The 14,874-nt window shown below is 35.7% G+C and overlaps 1 protein-coding gene across 1 annotated transcript in view; it reads right to left on the bottom strand.

Moving 5' to 3' along the window:
* jar (Myosin heavy chain 95F jaguar) overlaps nt 1-14,874 on the bottom strand; it is a 517,008-nt gene that overhangs the window by 450,183 nt on the left and 51,951 nt on the right. The window lies entirely within an intron of this gene.

Raw genomic sequence — 14,874 nt, 5'->3', positions numbered from 1 at the left:
AAAGTTCTGATTATTTATTCTTATGACAAAAGAAATACAAAGCAACTACAGGTCAATGTCCAGTCTAGAAAGCCATACAGGCCCTCATCAATCACCTTGTGGATGTCCTGGAGGCCACCACCATGAAACTGGTGCCTTGGGCAGTCATTCACAATATGAGTAATCGTCTGGGCCAAGGGGAACAATCACAATGGTCTGACATTTACGTAGTAGGTAGCCATATCTTCCCTGGTTAGTTCTGATCCTGTTGATAGATGGCCAAATCTTCCTAGGAAGAGCAAAACCAGGTTGTGGAGCACAGGGATCTTCAACCAGAAAGCAATTTGTTGGAAGATTGTTGGATCAGTGTCCTCCTCCTCCACATGTCAGGTGTTGATGGTAAAGCAGCTGAAGAGAGTTCGTCAATAGACCAGAAAGGATTTCTTGATTTTAGGTGAAGACTAGGTGGATTTATGAGAGTTTGGTACAGGAGGCAGGAATGGGTTGCTCATTACTTGATTAAATTCTTTAATCGAGGCAGGGGCACAGTATTCTGCTGCAGAAAATGTGAGGGCTAGTGCAGATGACCTTAGGACTTCTGCACCACAACCCAGGTTGCTCCAACAATCCTTGAAATGATATTATTCCCTATTTTAATTTTGTTGGACAGATTGGTGATGTGCCTTTTACAGGTTAGGCTTCTGTCCAGGCTCACTCCAAGGTATTTCGGGTGAGGCTCATGTTCTACCATTTTGCCACAGAAAGAGAGGTTGATGTGTCGGTTTTCCTCTGCATTGTTCAGGTGGAATACTATGGACACAGTTTTTATCAGATTTGGCTTCAGGCACCACTGATAAAGCAATGGATATAACCACAAGAAATTACATACGAGGACCTAAGAATATAAGAGCATAAGTTACCTTCATAGCTCTGCTACTAGTATATATTCTTTCTTATGGTTATATCAGAATTGCTTTAATACCATTTTTGTTCTGGGCATGTATCAGAACTTTCCCCCCCTTGTATGCTTTTTATTTGGTCTTGAGTTAATCATTTCCTGGATTCTAAAAGGAATTAAGATTCAGTGACTTACTTTAATAGAAAAAAATAGATCAAAAGTGTGCACACAACACACACACACACACACACTAATCTACCTCTATTGTCATTTCAGAGATTCTGTCACCTCAGTCACAGCAATATCTCCAGGATGATCCTCTGATAAATTATGAAATAATTCAATGGTTTTTCTTCTTGCCATTGTCACATTCAATATTTGTTAGTCATCCTTCCACAATCATTGTTCTTGTTCATTTTGCTTCCTACATAATGAAAGAACTCTCTGGGATTTTTATTTGATCTACTAAGCTAATTTTCTCCTATAATCTGATTCTGACATGAAAGTGACATAAGAACTGAAGATAAAGATTCTTACTAAATAGCTTAAGGAAATTACAACATACAACAGAATATACATTAAAATAAATTTTAATACACTTCCAATATTTCGGCAACGTCACGTTGCCATTATCACAGGATCTTAAATACAAGACACGTGCATGCAAGCACAACACACAGTAAACGAGGAACGAAGCAGGAAGCTATTCTTTCTCCTAAAAGTCCTGATGGTGCCCCCTAGCGGGCAATGTTGGTATTCTTGGCCGATTGGGCTGAAGGTCTTGCTTCGTTCCTCATTTACTCTGTGTTGTGCTTGCGTGCACGTGCCTTGTATTTAAGTTCCTGTGATAATGGCAAAGTGACATTGCCAAAATACTGAAGTGTATTAAAATTTATTTTAATGTATATTCTATTGTACATTGTAATTTCCTTAAGCTATTTAGTAAGAGTGTATTACCAACGTCTAAGTCTTTCCACGTGAATTGAAGATAAAGATATGGTAGATGTCTGGAGTAATTACTTCAAAAGCTTATTAAATGTAACAAGCAGTGATAGCATTGTCAATGAGACTTTTCTTATTATTTGCCTCTTCTCTCCATGTGAATTTGTGCACATTTGTATGTTGGAACATGGTGTTAGTAATAACCAGTCCATGTCCTGAGCAGAAATCCAACAGGTATTTGCCATTATTATTAGCTTTGCTCTTTTCTCCAAAATATTTTTGTATGTCTGACAATCATTTCCTACTCTGCTATTTAGATCCCCAACAAGGACCAACTTTTCCTTTTTCATTGTGTCAAACACTCAAAAAATTCCTCCACTTCTACCTCAGTAGAACCTTCTGTGGGACCACAGGCACAAATAAGTCTCATTATCCAGTTCCCCATTCTGATATTTGCCCATATTACTCTACTTGAGACTGCCATTCAAGAAGATTAGCCTCGTATTTTGTGTTGAATACAGCTTACATATAAATTTATAAATATCACAGGAAAACTAGAGAATGTAAGGCTCATGAGCAACAAATTAATAAGAATCTGAGAATATTCTGAAGATTAATGGCAGCATAGAACTGAAAACAGTGTCTATCATCATGCAGATAATACCACAAAAATGAAACATAAGTTCATGGTCAAATATAGATATAATATTAGCCTAAGCAAAATGAGAATCATCATCATCATGAAAATGAAGTAGCATTACTAATTTCCTATCAACAAATTTCCTCCAAATTAATCTGTCATTTGACAATACTCCAATATTTTCAGATATTATTAGATCTGATATCAGATATCCAATCTTATCAGATTTATTAAGGGATGCTTATGTTTCAGTAATCTGATTCACCTTTTATAATAAAGTGCATCGCTGACTGATGAGGGAAAGGCATATATTGCCTCAGCCCCAAAGACATATGGCAGGGTACCACATGATAAGCTGATATCACTCGATGAGTTCTGGACTCCTTGGAGGCATCTTGTAATAATTTAAGTTATAGTATATGGATTTAGATATGCCAGGATAATAAACTGACTATCTGATATCAAAGAGTTATGTATCAGGAAGCAGTATCAAAGAAGCAAAACATTACAAGCAGGATTCCACAGGGCTCACATCACAGCCATTGCATCTTCAGCTTCTAAAAAACTAGAATTTCTCTTTCTTTCAAGATGTTACATCACTCCTGAACAGCTGTTAACTTTATACAAATCACAAATTCGCCCGGCTATTAAATGTTGCTCTCACAAATGGGATAAGGCCTCCTAAAGGTTCCCTCAAAATGCTTGACTCAATACAGAGGAGAGCAATTAGATTTATTAATGACCTATCTCTTGCCAACTCACTCCCCCACCCCCTCACTTTTGCACAGATGCTTGTTTTCTGCACTATGTGTATTCTACAAATATTTCCATGGGAAATGTTTATCTCAAATTGCATCAATAATTCCCCCACTTAGTACTAAGTTTGTTGGAACACATGCAGTTGCTGCTCAACATCCCTTCACAGTAGGCTGTGAAATCCACAGAACAAGTTTCTTTTCCTCCTCCTTCATCCCTGCAACTGCTGTATTGTGAAACAGTCTTCCTCCCTGTTGTGTTTCCCAAGGAATACAATATACAGTCTTTTAAATCAAATGTAAACAAGTTTCTCCTTTCCCAACCCACTACTCATATATGGTACTAATGTGCTATAGGATTATCAACCAACCTCTTCGTGTATGGGCTCAATATACATAAACTCAGTACTGGAACCTGTAATGTTTAGACTGTGTATAAATGATCCCTCTGCACCACTGACAATGTCAATGATGCACAGGGATATTCAGTTGTTTGCTGATGAAGTGAAGTTATTAAGTTAAAAGTTAAGAACAGTTATTAGTAATAGTGCAGATGTAGTAGCCCTTCAGGAAGATTTGTTAACATGGGCAACTGAGCAGATGAATGGAGGTATCAGCTTAATTCATCTAAATGTAAGGTCTAGAAGTTTGGGATCTGTCGATAGGAGGCTGTATACTCTGTTGGTGGAACTGTACTAAAGGAAATGGAGGAGACAAGGGAACTTGGAGTGATGAATGACAGAAACTTGAAGTTTAGGGGGACTCATAACAAATGTGAAGGTAATCCAGAGGATTGCTGCAATACTAATAGAAGAGTGGCGATTTTCATTGTATAAAGTCCTGATCAGATCACATCTAGATTATTGTGCTCAGGTTTGGTGACTGGGATTTAAAAATGATATCAGGTCTGTACACTGTTAGTTATGAGGACATGCTATATGAGGAATTGAAAAGTTTGGTGGATATAAAGGAGAGGTGATATGACGGAGACATTCCAACTGTTGAGAGTTAGTTAAAAGGTTGACACCAAGGAGTTCTTTCACATTGTAGAACAAAGGTAAGGGGGGGGGGGTTAGGACAATGAGCCATCCCTAGAGGTTAGGAATGGAAGTGGTCAAGATGGTGGAGAGTGGTTGGACAATGGAATGTACTGTCTGATAGCAAGAGCAAGAACAGTGAAGGAGTTTAAGCAGAGGTATCATAGCCTGTGTTGTATACAATTGGCCTCCCAAAATGAGTCTTGTGACTACATGGAGGTCCTGTTGTTGTTGTCTTGTCCTTTGAAGAGTCTTAGATGTTTCCGTGTGCTCCTTGTACTGCTTTGGCTATGTCTATGATTTTGTTTGTATAGAGCTGATGAAAGTTTATTTTTCACTTGGTTAGAGTATAATAAAATTAGTTTAATCCTTTATCCAAGTGTGAGCAAACAAAGTTTGCACCTGAAAGTATCTTCAGGACTGGGGTAAGGTGGTACAACACCAGGCAACTCATTGCAAAGGTGGAGCAAGCTACCAACACTCCTATCTAAGTATCTCCTATATAATGCAAAACACATCTCCTTGCGGATATGTCTAATGTTATGCATTAAGGGAAAGGCCACTACCCAGACTAGTTTCAACCTTTATTGAGGTCTCTTCAGTGGGAGCCAGGCCCAAGTGGAGATACCAGGCAGAAGCATTAGCAGGTCATCTCTACCTATAGGAGTTGCCAAATGGTGTGCCATCCTTTTTTGATAAATTACTCTGGATTTAGAGAAAGATGATGAACGTTTATTTTTCACTTGGTTAGAGTATAATAAAATTAGTTTAATCCTTTATCCAAGTGTGAGCAAACAAAGCTTGCGCCTGAAAGTATCTTCAGGACTGGGGTAAGGTGGTACAACACCAGGGCAACTCGTTGCAAAGGTGGAGCAAGATACCAACACTCCTTGGTAGCTTGCTCCACCTTTGCAACGAGTTGCCCTGGTGTTGTACCACCTTACCCCAGTCCTGAAGATACTTTCAGGCGCAAACTTTGTTTGTATAGAGCTGTTGTTCAGGATTAGGATCTATTTCTTGCAAGGCTGCTGTAATTGCTGGCCAGGTAAAGATGTGAGTGGGTGTCAGTTCAGTATTGGGACAGTTGTTGCAGTTTCTATATGTTCTCGTACTGTATTGATCTTCATTCCCCTATAATGTCCTGTTCATAGTCTTGCTATCGTGGTGGAGGTCCTTCTGTCAGCACTGATATCGGGAATTTGATCTTGTATCACTGATTTCAGTGGAATTAGTTTAGCTTTTTCTAGTGCATTGGCATCAGCAAGAGTTATATGAGTTTCTCGGTTGAGTTCTCTGGCCTCTTTTGCTAATTTATCAGCTGCTTCATTGTAATCAATGCCTACATGAGCAGGAATCCATTGTAAAATGCAACTTTTACCTAAACACTTTAGTTGATTTAAGAGTTTATGGGTGTCTTGTGAGAGCTTGGTATTGCCATTTTTGATTGCCTCCATAGCTGATCTTGAGTCACAGTAAATTATAATTCCTTCAGATTGTTGAGATGATAGATTTAAGTAGGCTTCTAGTGCTTTATTTATTGCGTAGAGTCCGCTGGTAAAATTGAAAGCGATTCTCCCAGATCCAACTTTTATTGAAAGTTTTTCACCTTTCGGGAGTAGAAGGAGAACACCAGCGCCTCCATTAATCATACTGGTGTCTGACGATCCATCGGTATAACAAATAACCTGTTTGGAGGATGAAAGAAGGTTGATAGTATTTAGGCCTTTTTCTTTGAGCATTTCTTTTGGTTCTTTTTTTGTACAGAGTTTGGTAAGGGTTTAGATTTATGGAGGTATCTGAAGGTAAAGGACTGGAAAATAGAGGTTCTTTGTTTATGTGGGCATTTAGCTGATCAAGACCTATTTCTTTCCTGATAGTGTCATCATATTGTAAAGTTGATGATCTGTGAAGTCTGCATTTTTGGTTCCAATGTTCACAAGTTTTTAGGGAGATATGATCACTTTGGTAGCTTCCGATATTATTTATGAATTTTATTGTGGCAAATTTTTGTCTGTCCTCCAGCAGGTCAAGCCCACATTCCTGTTGGGCTCTGATGTTGTTAGTGGATGAGACTGCACCAATGAAAATCTTAGATGCTTTTGCTTGTATTTTGTCCAATTTTTTCTTTACCGATGACGCCGAAGGTGACCAGATAGGTGCTGCATATTCCATTATTGGCCTTATTAGTGTAGTGTAAGTAGTGGAGGTCCTGAATAATAATTATAATTATGATTATTATATTTTGGTCTTCTAAGGGATTTTTTTACTATATCAATCCACCTACATCTTGGTCCGAGTTTTTTTTTTTTCTTGACATTCTGGCAAAAAACACTTCTTTAGCTAACTTTTCTTCTCCCATTCTGAATGACCATACCACCTGAGATTAGCTCTGCTAACACATTCTTGAATGTTAACGACATCAAGTGCTTTCCTAATAACCTCATTTTTAATATGATATTGCCACTAATGTCATCTATTCATGCCCTTAATTTTTCTCATAAATCTTATATCTATGGTCTCCAGTCTCTGATTAAGTGTTTTATTTCTGATTCAGCCATCAGATGATCAGATAAAATTGGTTTGAAAACTGTATATAGCTAGCTAGTTTAGAGTTTTGACTAATTTCTTTCTTGTTCTGTGAAGAGTTTTCAGTATTGAGACCAGATTATGATCAACTGAATAAATTTTTATGGAATAAAAATTTATTCAGTTAACTACCATACTCATGGCCTCCACATCCTGAAGCAGGCCCCCCAGGCCAGGATTTTCGGCTGTCCCCCTACCAGTCGCTCAGGTTAAGGACAACGCATTGCTATACAATCTCCATGGTTTAGGATCAATTAGTTTAAATGATAACACAAAAGTAACATTTATTTAAAAAACTACCAACATCTACATAATACAAACTAATAATAAAAATTCAAAATTACTTCCAAGTATATTTTCTAGCTTTTGTCGACACAAATTTATCAACTCGCTTAGCCAAATCATTTTCAATGCACAAAATTACTAGGTGATTAAGTCATTCTTGGCTACTTGTGCTTCTCTGCCATGTTTTTCAATGAATTGGCCAGTCTGCTGAATGATCTCTCAGCTGAAGAAACAGTAACCGGTATTGTGCAAAATAGTTTAATGGCAAGGCAGATATTGGCAAATATCTGCCTTGCCATTTCATTCAATAACTCTTCTGAGATCTTTTTCACAAGTTTTGCTGCTTTTGCGATAAGTTGACCATCATCCAAGTTGTGGAAATTTAAAATAGGTGAGAATAATTCACATATATTATCTGCTGCTTCAAACCTTGTTTTTAAATCATTCATAATGAAATCCAATAATGGGTAAATTACGAAAATTTTGAAATCTTGTTCAGGTTCTACAGTAGTTTCTTGATTTTTGCAAAATTGATGTTGCACACTGATTGCTTCAGCAACTACTTTTGCTTCTTGGACAACATTTTCCCACAAGTCATGTAAGTGTTGTATCTCTTGCACTAATTATCTTATAAGTGCAGACTCGACCTCAAGAGATATTCCTTTACTTTGTATAATAATGTTATTGTCAATATTTGCTAATATTTTGTGCCAAAACATTGTCATTAGCATACCTTTATAAGATCTGAAATATTTTTTCAAGCCTTTAATTGTGTTCCGTGTTGAAGGAGAAAGTGAGACGGGTGAACGAAAACTGAAAACTAAACTAAATCCTTTTGAATGGGAAGTTCAGAAGAGTAACCATAAGTCTGAAAAGATGGACAATGGGTTGGAAACGATTGCAAAAGCTAGTAGTCCCTCTCCGCACATATTCATTCATATTTTATAAAGTTTCTTTTTGTCTATTGTTAGTCTCACTTAACTGGCCGACCCGACAAGACTCCCAGGCTAGAGCCCTGTCAGTCCCCACCCTTGTGGGGGGGCTATGACCATACTACTAGCTGTGCTAATTCTTGTTGTATATTTCCATATTTAATTTGCCATCTTCACTAAAAAATGTGGCTAAATAGCTGAAATGTTTTTTTTTGCCTATAGGCTTCTCCATTCAAGATGCAGTCGAGGTTTTCAATGTTTTTGCAATTTTATAGTCTGTCTTTTTATTGCTGATTGTCATACCACATTTATTACAGCAAATATTCGATTTACATAGTGAATTTGTCAGACTTGCACTGGACTTATTTAGAAATATAACATCGCTTGTGTAACACAAAGAGCTGACATTAACATATCCAACTTTGACATCAGATCTAATGCCACTTTCCTTCGTAAAGCAATCCATATAAATGATGAATAACAGTGGAAATAATGTGCCACATCTGATTTAATATCAAGACATTATATCATATAACTATAGCATTTTGAACAGCTTTTTTCAGGCATCTTGTGATATGCTTTTTACAAATCTACAAAATGTAAATATAGATCTTTGTTATTTTCCCATGGTTTCTTGACTATTTGTTTTAAAGTGAAAATCTGATCCTGACAACCTCTATTTGACCAGAACCTGGCTTGTTCTTTTTCAAGCTTCCCCTTCCACAATTTCTTTTAGCCTTTCCTGAAGTATTAGCATAAATCTTACTAGGAACACTCAGAGAAATGCTTCTGTAGTTCTCATATCCAGTTTCATATTCCTTTTTTTAATTGGTGGTACATTAAGAAGGATCTAGTCCCAGTTATCTGAATTCATCCCTCTGACCAGGTCTTCTGAATTATGCAGAATAATCTCTATCAATCTTTCATACCTCTATAATAATATAATTTAATGGAATAACTAGGCACAAAGAGAAATGATTAAACAGCAGGTTTAATCTTTTCAATATTTTGTTTCTGTCACAGTGACATCTTCAGTAATACAATGTTAAATTATAATAACACAAACAAAAACACAAGAAACTGTAATTGGAACAAACGAAATTAGACTATATAAAGACTAGTCTTATGAGTGGCACCCTCTATAGGTGCTGTTGATTAGCTTTAGTTGTTGGGTGTGGGGGAGGGGGTCTAAGAATTAAAGTACACAAATTTTGAGAAGTTTAATGCAACCATTTTTTTTTTTTTTTTTTTTTTTTTTTTTAAGATTGGGCTGGTATTTTAAATCTGCTACTGATTTTGAAAAGATTCTTTTGAGTATGTATTTACTGTAATGGATCATAGTTTTCTTCCATCTGATTCTGTGCAAGGTATCCAAAGATATGGTCAGATAGACCTGAATGACCATAGTGGTGGCAGCGAATGTATTTTTTGTGTTCATCTAGGCAGATGTTAGTAGATCTCCCAGTCTGACCATAATATGATAAGTGGCAAGAACAAGGAATTCTGTGAATATCTGAACAGAGAAGGAAAGCAAGCTCCTAATGAAGCTTGAAAGCATTACTGAGATTATATTTCTTTAAAGTTCTGGATATTTTTTCTGAAGTTTCCCAGATATAAGGATTGGTAATGGCATTACTGTAATGCATGTCTATACAACATTTCTGGTCAAATATAATCTACTCCAGCTGCCATTTCATATTTCAGGTTATTGATGGCTTTTACTACATCAAGCATTGATATGTACTCCAAATTACATTCCTCTGGAATTTTGTTCTACAACTGTGCTGTCACTTGTTTCATTTAGCAACCTTTCCCAAGTAATTACTCATTACATCTGGAATATTTTTTATCTTCAGTCTTCATGTCGCCTTTATACTCTATGATTACTTTTATGGTACTTTCTTAGTTCTAGGCTTTTTCAATAGACCTCAGAATATTTTCCACATTGCTTTCTTAAATTTTTCTGTATATTCTTCAAAGCACAAGCTGACTTTCTTGCCAGGAACTTTTGATATGCTTTCTTTGTTTCCTTGACTGCCTCCTTAAATTCCTGAGTCCAACAACATGAAGCTCTATTCTTACAGACAACTTCACCACATGCCTCTCTGGCTGAATCAATCAATGTTTTCTTCAAGGCTTGAATCTCCAAGGTTTGGTTCCTCTTCTCAAACTCTTTCATTTTTTCTTCAATAATGTTTGTGTATTTTAGTCTACAGTTCACATCTGAGAGCTGCTCATCTTTTATTCACTTTAAAACTTTCTTATGTTTTTCTTTTTAATATGAAATTCAATTTTATCCTACTCAAGACTAAATTGGTGATCACTTCCAAGATAAAACTGTACAGTGGTGGAAAGACACTATAGTGAGTTATATGAAAAAAAACTAGATTTAGATAGTGTTGGGGAAACTGATTGAAGAATTGAAGCAGATATCACCACCTGGTAATGAGTATAATATGGACATTTTAAGAGGAGAGGTAGAAAAAGCAATAGGATGGCTAATACACAACAAGAGTCCTAGTAATGATAACATCACTGGAGAAATGATTAAATATGGTGGCAAAAGTATGGTTATAGAAATGCACCAACTATGTAATATAGTATGGAAAGAACGGAAAATCACCAGAGGAGTGGGTGAAATCGATATTAGTGACATTATAAAAAGAATGGAAATAAGTTAGAATGTTCTAAAAATTATAGAACAATTGCTTTGACGTAACCTTGGTAAGGTGATGATAATGATATTGACAGAAAGATTGAGAACAATTGGAAGCATTCCTTGCAGAGGAGCAAGCAGGATTTAAGAAAGATAGAACTACAATTCAACAGATTTTGATAATGTGGTTAATAGGAGAGAAAGCTAGGAGAAAAAAACAAAAACATATATAATTGCTTTGTTGATTTTCAGAAGGCATTTGACAATATCGACCAGAAAGTGACATTAGCAGTGCTAGAAAACTAATAGCTATATTAAAAAAATATTTATAAGAATACACTTGCAGCAGTTAGAATAAGTGATGATTTCAGGAAATGATTTAGAACAAAATCATTCAGAGGTACTAGACAGGGGACCCAATATCACAAGTATTTTCATCGCACTTTTAGAAAGATCAAAATGAATAAAATGAAGGAAGATGCAAAAGGAATATCAGTACATGGGATGAGAATTAACAATCAGATTTGCAGATGACATTGTTATTATTGAAGAAGACGAAAGAGAACTACAAAAAACATTGAAATTGTTAAATGAGGGAGGGAAGAGATTTGGACTTGCTATGAAGTTGGAAAAAACAAAGACAATGGTATTTGGTGAGAAGAACATGAAACAAAAGATACAAGTGGATGGAACTGATATAGAAAATGTAGAACAATTCACATATTTGGGAGTAAAATGACATACAATTTGGACTGTAAAAAAGAAATAAAGATCAGGATCGCAAAGGAAAGGCCATGGATAACATTTGAAAAAGTAAAGTAATCAGGCTGCAAACAAAACACTGGAATCATGCATCTTTAGGGGTGTACTATATGGATCTGAAACATGGGTAATAAATAAGGAATCAAGAAAAAGAATTTAGGCATTTGAAAGAACTTGTTACAGGGAGATTCTAAGAATAGGATGGGTACAGAAAATTATGAATGAAGAATTGTATTGGAAGATACAACCAAAGGAGAATTTAATGCAAAAGATTATACAATGGAAGCTGCAATTATTTGGGTGCATCTGCAGAATGAGTGAAAACCAGAAGATAAAGACATTCATGTTTCATATTATGGATGGTGTAAACAGAAGAGGTAGATTGTGTTTTTCCAGCTGAAATAATCTGAATGTATAACAAATTCAAAAATCTTTGCAATATTGGGAGGGTATCATGTAGTAAATTAACTATGTCAGTAACAATGAAATATTGGAAAAGAGGGAAACACTATCATAGCTGACTAACAAGTCCGACTCTTGTATTTGAACATCCTTGATTTGTTCAAGAAAATGTGTGGAATTTTTGATGAAAGATCTGGATTGTCCAGTATGGGCAGTTAATAAACATAACAGAAATTTAGCAATTCTATAAGTGGGAGAGTCAATACAATTCACGATGGGTCTTACTGGATAACCTTCTTTATGAATTTTTAGGAGGCCATATAAACGAGTAGTTCTTCCAAAATGAGTGCGTAACTTGTCCACGGTATTTTGATCCCAAATGACAACTACATCAAGCAGCTTATTTAATTGTTTAATTTGCATTTTTATAGGGTTATGATTGATTTCTTGATAGGTGGAGATATCTCGCAAAAGGCAGTCTAATTTTCTCTCATAGTCAGCCTAATCCATTACCACTGCTGCTTTTCCTTCATTAGCTTTCAAAATAGATATATTGTTATTTTTACTTCATGAGGTTAGCGCATGGGTTTCAGTATACTCGATAAATTACATGGAGGTAATTTGCTTTTAAAAAATGAAGCAGCAACTTCAAAGCGTAGTTTATTAGCATCTTCACTTGAAAGTCCTGACAGATTGCATTCAATGTTATACAAAAAATCAAGATATGGGATGCATTTAGGTACCATGGCAAAGTCAAGACCTTTAGCTAATGCACTAGTTTCAGCATCAGATAACTGGCATCCAGAAATATTCACAATCCATTTATTAGTAGGAGTGTTGTCAGAGGTAATTTTTTGCTTATTATATTTGCAGGAATGCCTTTCATAAGAATGGGTTAAAGATTGTTTAGAAACATGAAGAACAATATCCAGTAATTCATCATCAAGGATAGCTGAAATTATTCTTTCAAGATCTAAAATAGACTGAATATTAGATGCTAAATCTTTTTTTTAGTGACCTGAAGTTGGTTCCATATCAAGGAAAAATTTGTGCGAATATAAATTACATGAACTCCAGGCGACCAAATAGTTTCTCTAAATCTAGCAAATGTAGGAATAACTTTCGTATCATGGCATTTTTTGAGAAAGACAATCCAAGTGCGAAGCTTACCTTCTGAAACCAATAATTTTCCTAACTTGCCTGTTTGTTTAATGAATTCTTTCCCATGAAGAATAATAAGTCTAATCTTTAAAGGTACCTGTGGCATATGAATAATGAATTACACGATAACCACAGTAAATGACTTTAATGAAAATAAAAGTACAGATATTTCATACTGAAAGTATTAACAGTACATCATCAATGTAGACAACAAGCAATTCAAAGGAATGGAATGCAAAGTACATAACAGTCGGTGGATTACCAATTAAAAACTTGCTGCATGCTAGAAATTAATATTAATAAAGAATATTACTGCAGCTACTAATTGAAGAAGGTAAAGAATCTGGATTAGATATAAATGCGAAAAAGACGAAATTTATGAAAATCTCAAAAGAAAAAGATCCGAGCCAGAAATATTCATAAACAATATGAATGAACATACAACAGAATACAAATATTTAGGCACCTACTTTACTGTAGATGGAAAGCAAGATAAAGAAATAAAAATAAGAACAGCCATAGCTAAAGATGCATTCTGGAAAAATAAAGATCTGCTCAGAAGTTCTGTGAGTATCGAGACAAAGAAAAGAATGATAAGAACATTAGTGTGGCCAATTTTCACACGTGAAAGTGAGACCTGGATATTCAAGAAGACAGTAAGGCAACAAATAATGACCTTTGAAATGTGGTGCTATAGGAGAGCTCTGAAAATCCTATGGAGAGAATGTGACAAATAGAGATCTCCTACAGAGAATGAGAACACAGAGATCTTTATTACAGGAAATGATCCAGAGAAAGCTGAGATTGGCAGGACATGTACTGAGACATTCAGCAGGACAGAGGATACTAACAGTTTTAGAAGGAAAAAATATGGGAAAAGGATCAAGAGGCCAAAAACGAAGGACATGGCTTGAAGATATGAGATCACGGGCAGAATCACATGGCTATGCAGAAACAAAAAAAGGAAAGCCACCAACAGAGAGAACTGGAAGGACATGGGTCTGCACCCTCTCATGAAGAAGCTACATGAAGAAGAAAGAATATTATTAAAATTATTCTTAAAAACTATTTTTTTGATTGTTACATAAAATAAGAATCTCCCAAACTTTTGGGAGAGAGAGAGGGGAAATCATTTCGATTCAGATTTGGCTGATGTAAAAGGGCTTCACTACTTTCTTTGAAACATCCATGTAATTTATTGAGTGCTGAAACCCGTGCGGTAACCTCATGAAGTAAAAGTATCAATATATCTATTTCGAAAGCTAATGAAGGAAAAACAGTAGCGGTAATGGATAAGGTTGACTATAAGAGAAAATTAGACTGCCGTTTGCAAGATACCTCCACCTATCAAGAAATTAATCATACCCTACGCAAATTAAACAATTAAATAAGCTGCTTGATGTAGTTGTCATTTGGGATCAAAATACCGTGGACAAGTTACGCATTCATTTTGGAAGAACTCCTTGTTTATATGGGAGAATAAACCCTGCTACCTCCGTATGTGATCGGCTAACTCACCTTCGATTCAATACATCCATATAAAGATTCCTCCAGTCATGAAGAGAATCGAACTTAAACCTTTTCCAATCGAAGGGCACAATGTACCATTGTTCTTCCAATTGCGTTACGGAGATGCTTAATAATTTTAATAATATTCTTTATTAATATTAATTTCTAGCATGTAGCAAGTTTTTAATGGTAATCCAACTGATTATGTTGTATTCCATTCCTTTGAATTGCTTGTTGTCTACACTGATGATGTACTGTTAATTTCAGTACGAAATACCTGTACTTTTATTTTTTATTAAAGTTAATTACTGTGGTTATCATGTATTTTAT

Source organism: Typopeltis vanoorti, chromosome 7 (assembly GCF_054136105.1).
Source record: "Typopeltis vanoorti isolate ZY-2024b chromosome 7, IOZ_Tvanoo_1.0, whole genome shotgun sequence".
Taxonomy (NCBI): Eukaryota; Metazoa; Arthropoda; class Arachnida; order Uropygi; family Thelyphonidae; genus Typopeltis; species Typopeltis vanoorti.
The sequence above is the reverse complement of the archived record's forward strand: the minus strand, read 5'-3'. Positions and strand labels throughout refer to the sequence as shown.